Below are 6000 nucleotides of genomic sequence, written 5' to 3' on the forward strand. Positions count from 1 at the left end.
CACGCACACAAAACGAACTTTGTAAAATGCAATAGCGCGCGGCCTTTCGTCAAATCAAATTATGCCGTAATCCATTAGCGGTCCGACACACGTGGGCCAAAGCCCGAATATTCGTTACAAATCTGAATAAACGCACACAAGCAGAAACTAAAGGTGTTTGTATGTACATATGTGTAAGGTGTATGTATGTGTAAGTAACTAAGCGCGTATTTGTCTAATGTCGAGCTCCGAATGGGTGGTTCATTTGTCCACTTGCAGTGCAAACAAGCTCAGCCATTATCTGTGTTTATGCTTTTATTGTTGTATTTGCATACTGTCACAAGCACAGACACATAGAAAATTCGTGTTTTTATTGTTAAAAAATAGTTAGTGTGTGTGTGTGTGTGTCTTATGCTCGTGCAATCATTTTGTTGTGTATTTTCATGCATTCACATACACACAAGCATACAGACAATCATATATTAGTTGACTTTTGTGATTGTCTGTTTGTCTGTTTCTCTTATTTACTTGTTGTTCGCCGCTCTTCACTTCCAATTTAAATCAATTTAACTTATTTTCTTCGTTTGCCTTCAACATTCTTCTTTTTTACCCCCAGTCGATTTTATTTTCTTAACTACGTTGTAGTTGTTTGTGTGGAAAATTGTTGACTCTCTCGTATTTGCTTTGGCAAATGTTATTTATTTTGTATAACAAAAGTCAAAAGATCAAATACGAAAGTTTTTCTTTTTAATTTTAGATTTTTTTAAGAAAAAATGCCGCTTTTTACATACATATATTTTTAGTAAAGATACATTTCAAATACTTAGTGAATGCGCTGCTCTATGATTAGATCTCGGCGATAAAATATTGAGTTTTGAACATAAAAGCAATAAAAGGTTAATTGCACAATATTTATTTACAACTATGTACATGCAAGCAACAACACCAAATGCATGTATGTCTGTATGTATCTATATACTTCACTGATAACATTATCAGTTTGTACTAAAAAAACGTGAGATGTCAAATTGAAATTTTTTGTTATGTTTGTATAGTTAATTTGGTTTAGAGGTTTCTTAAAACCTTACAAAAAATATATATAAAATTTAATCTGATATTTTGTTGCTGGATTTGATTGATTAAATGTATGTAAGGCTTTTGGTTCGGTAGGTCAAACACTACTACTGTGATACGAAAAAAAAAATATTTGAAAGATACTGAGAGTAAATGTTTTTAAAATCACCGTTTATTAGTTAAGAGACGAGCCAATTTATTTATATTTTTTAGTGTATTCCGCAGTATTTTCGTATATTTTTCAGATTTTCAAAGCATTATTTGAATAAAAAGTGAAAAAATTATTAGATCTAGGAGTGAAATTGGACTCTAAATGTTGAAGGCGAGAGACGAACGTTCCCATTACAGCAAGGTCTTAGTAAGCGGAACTGTCCCAGATTTTTACTGGACAAAAAACTCTTAATAAACTTCCAACAAACTATGCTTATAAAATATTTTTATTTCAAAATCTTTATAGAATTTTCACTCAAAAATTACGAAAATCATTTGATAGTTATTTTTTTCTACTATGAACCATATTTGGAAATATTTTTTTCAGAAAATCCAACTATTTGGATATATTTTCCTTAATTTATCTATAAAATGTTTCCACGGAATTAATTTATTTTATTGTTTTTTTTATATAAAGAAATCGTTTCAATCGATTTATAGTATTTAAAATATGCGTCCATCCTTTAAAAAATATCATTATATATTAATTTTGTATATATTGGAACTAATAAAACGGAACTGATCTCAAGGTACTGAGTTCTAGAATCTATGAGTACTGAGCGACTACAGCTCCTGTTAATTAAGTAACGAGTATACTGTTTGCCATCCGAATGCATAATATATCCGAATGCATATATTATGTTATAAAATTACTCGATAGGGATACAGAGATACAAAGGACAAACATTCATATATATAATCTCACTAACCAGTAATAAAACTCAAAAAATTAGTCAAAAATTAGTCAAAAAATTATGAATATATTCCAAAATTGATTCAGAACGAGTGCAGAGTTTTATTCTAAAATCAATAAATCCATCAAGAATTCTAAAAGCACAGTTAACCTGAACAAAATTCAACTTAAAATTCTTGCTGAAAATATAAATTGAACTAAAAAATTATGATCTATTTTGAATTGGTAAGAAACTGGTATATTTCTGATGATCTAAAAGTAGACATTTTGTAAGACATTAAAATGGAAATGTTATCACTTGCCTGTAAGGCAAAAAGGACAGCCTGCCGATTAGCTGTGATCAAATAGTTCTAAACTAGTTGACCCGACTGCTTGATGCTTGCCAGCACGTACCTAAATACTTCGTATCTTTGTTCGTTCTTATTGTTGCTATTTGAATTTCTAGGAATTCGGGTAAAAGGATGTTGTTTTTCTAATACAGAATTGCTGACTTGTTAGCTACCTAACTTTGGGATTTGAGTTTCTGTGAGAATGAATTTTCTTATAGCATGAAAACTTCGGTATACAGTTTTAGAGAATCTTTAATTTCAGATTTGAAAACATTTTAATTTTTTATTTAAAAATTTCGGAATATAATTATGTATGTAAACTTAGCTAACAAGTTATTAAGCAAACATTTAAAAAAATGCTGTAATTAAGCCAATATTTTAAAAATAAACACGGAAAACAATTAATATTTTAACAAAATCAAGCATTCAGCATTTTTATGAATTTCAAATAATTTTAATTAAAAACTCACCTCTCGCTTATAAGATCGTATTCGTTATATTCCAATTTAGTACTGTAGAAAATGTCGTTGTTTTCGAATGTGACATCCTTATCACAAAAAACTTTGGATTCAAACACTTTCTTTTGGTGTTTTGATGTGTTTTCACTCACTAAACCAATTCACGCATAAAACAATTCTATTTCAGCAGCAAAGTAATATTTTTGAGATTTGTCACAATTTCAAAACAAACATTTAGTTTCGCACATTTTGGGTCGCTGTTTTGTATTGCCTTCCATTATTCTATAACAATTTTAAAATTTTCTTTCTTAATTTTCGAAATCAAATTTTTCAATTTTCATTTATTTCACTTTTCGTAATCACACATTTTTGAATTTTCACTTTCTTTTCGAGCATTCAGCTCGCAAATCATGCACTAAATATCACTTTTATTACACTTTAGCGACGGTTTGTTCGTATCGTAAATATTTTTTAATTAAATTCGACTTCCCCCTTATAGTCCCACACACGCGGGAGTCCACAGCGATCTAATCAAACCGGCAAGTACCGTTTCAAATGTTATATTAAAATGAAAACGCGATCACCGCATCACATTCGCCACAGGCAGCGACAGTACGATCACGCACACCGAGCGTTTTTATCAAACAGTGGCGATATTAACATTCTCCCGCTGAATGGCCGAGTAGTAGCCGACCGCCATCCTCTGTGTGTGTCGCTGCAAGCCGAGCGTGTGATAAGCATTCGCCGACGCCGAAAAGTAACTGTTAAATCAGCTGTTGGTTGGAAAATGCGGAAAATCTTATTGAAAATTCTGTCCGCAAACAGTCGCTGAATATGTTAATGCCGCTGTTAAGTGGATTCGGTATATTAACAGCACACTTGTTTCGGCTGTCTTCGGTTGTCGGCTGCTGTTGTTGCTGATAACATAACAGCAGTAGCTATGGAAACAACAATATATTTATAGTAGGTGTTAAGTGCTGATAATAGAAATGTTTGCGCGATGATGTCTCGTTGAGAGCACGTCAAACTAATATACTCGCTTATTTGTTCGAAGATATGTATGTATATATGTACATATGTATGTATGTATGCATGCATTTGTAAAGATTTTTTGAACTTTTTTTTATGAGAGCACGGTTTCAAATTAAAAATTATCGTCAACAATGTAATTTGAACTAGTCACGTGTCGGTGTGAATACCAAAACAAAGTTATCGATGAGTTGGTGGAGTGATCTTTTTACAACAGTTAATGTAAGTATTAACGAAGGCGATCGTAAAGTACTCGACTTGTACAAAAAAAAAACAACTTTTATTGGAAAAAAATTTAACTACATAAGTCAAAACTGTATCGAAGATCGAAGTAAAATTAAATTATACTCTAAAGAAGAAGGTCTATTATTTACAAGGGCTAGAACTTGAGAGTCTGTATTGAAATCTGTATTAAAGATCATAAGATCTGTCATGACATATAAAACTGATATAGGAACACCATTTATGATGTAGGCGCTATATTACACTCTTTGGAGTGAATTTTTAACAAATTTCTCCGTATTTCATAGCCCTGACAATGGTAATAGTTAAGTCACGTTTTCGAAAAATGTAAATAATTTTCTCATTTGCTGATGGTTGTTGCAAGATTCACGGAATTGAATTGGACACATTTTACCTAAACAAGATAAGTTTTTCTTTTGCTATCATCATTTACAGATATTTCGAAACCAACCTTATTACCACAGTACTTCATTTTCATTACAATCACTTACTCAATCATCATACCATTGTTAAAGCTACAATTTCAATTATCACAGTTATGTTAAGAGAACTCAAAAAATGGTGCAAACAGTAATTTACAGAGATACATACATACATATGTACTCATATATATTTGTATAATGCACTTATCTATCTTTTTTTCTTTAAAGGTATGGATGTATTTTCTTATCTTTTTTCCAAAACTTACCTTCGTGTTTGCATAGTGTTCATTTCTTGTTGCGTTTTTTCTAACCGTGTTCATTTTCAGAAGGATCTGATAAGAAGAAAAATAGATAAGTGAATCGTTTCAAGACTCATAACACAGGGATTTTCATATAGAACAAGTCTACATTCTTTCGACTGTAAAAGCGATTCAGACAGCGCTTATTTAAGTCAAATAGTAAATCATTGTATAGGAGACTGTGAGTTCTGTGCTACTTTTTAATTCGAGGCAGAGAGGTCTTCATATTCTGATCAAAAATAATATAAATTATTAATAGAGCCCTTCTTTATCTGTTATTACAACACGCACACAGATAGTATCTAACAAATTACAGATCCTACCATCTTTAAAGGAAACATTGATCCATCAATAGTACAGCTTATCCAGGTTCATCTCTTGTAGGGTCGTCATGTCAATATGTATATCTATTAACAAAACCTACATATGTATGACAATATTATCTCGAGATCATCATATGCAAAAACAATTCTATTTTTGGAAAATATTTACAAGTTATTTGTCTAAGTCCAATGTGGTTTTATAAATACATAGTTTCAGCGAGTACATGCACATGTTATCTCTTGTTTATACTAATTTCTTAGCACCTACATACATACATAAATGTATATGTGTATATGTGTTAGTATATGCATTGTCTGCGCTTACCTGTAATGTAAACACATGTATGTACATATATACTCGTATGCGTTTACATGCATTTACGCCTGCGCAGAACGCTTCCACACGCATACGTAAACAAAAAGATTAACATATTCGAAAACATAAGCAATAGTGGGATAGCGATACGACCGACAATTGTGAAAGGCAATTTCTTTGTATTTGTTTTCTATATTTTCAAAATCCATACACCGTTCCGCCATTATTTGCTCTGAAGCCGATCAGTGCGCTAATTGTGCTGTTGCTATATTTAGCACCGGAACAGGAGGAACCCCTTCTTCATATGATTTCTTAACAAATAAGATTTTTCCATGGACAAAGAAACACATGATACATACATTATAAAAATTAATAATAAAATAGAAATTTAAAATATATTTAAAAAATAAATTAATAACAAACATTAAAAAATTTTATAAAAAAAATAATCTTAAAAAATAAAAATTAAACAAAAATCGTATAATTAAAACATAATAACATAATAATAAAAAAATAGAAATTATATGTATATAAAAAATATATTAAAAAATACTTAAAAAACAATAAAAATTAAAAAAAATGTTTTTAATAAAAAAATTGAAAAAAAATGTTTTTAATAAAAAA

General features: G+C 30.5%; 1 protein-coding gene across 2 annotated transcripts in view; it reads right to left on the reverse strand.

Annotated features, from left to right (window-relative positions):
- The window catches only part of LOC105209249 (leucine-rich repeat and immunoglobulin-like domain-containing nogo receptor-interacting protein 2), a 32195-nt gene extending 28793 nt beyond the window's left edge, over nt 1–3402 (reverse strand). The window contains exon 1 of one of the 2 annotated variants that reach the window (XM_011179556.3): nt 2757–2905. The gene's annotated coding sequence lies outside the window, so the exon portion shown is untranslated. Of the gene's footprint in view, nt 1–2756 lie in introns of both variants that reach the window. The other variant, XM_011179558.3, reaches the window with a different exon arrangement.
- Between the last annotated feature and the right edge of the window lie 2598 nt (nt 3403–6000).

The sequence above is a fragment of the Zeugodacus cucurbitae genome, chromosome 6 (genome assembly GCF_028554725.1).
Source record: "Zeugodacus cucurbitae isolate PBARC_wt_2022May chromosome 6, idZeuCucr1.2, whole genome shotgun sequence".
NCBI lineage: Eukaryota > Metazoa > Arthropoda > Insecta > Diptera > Tephritidae > Zeugodacus > Zeugodacus cucurbitae.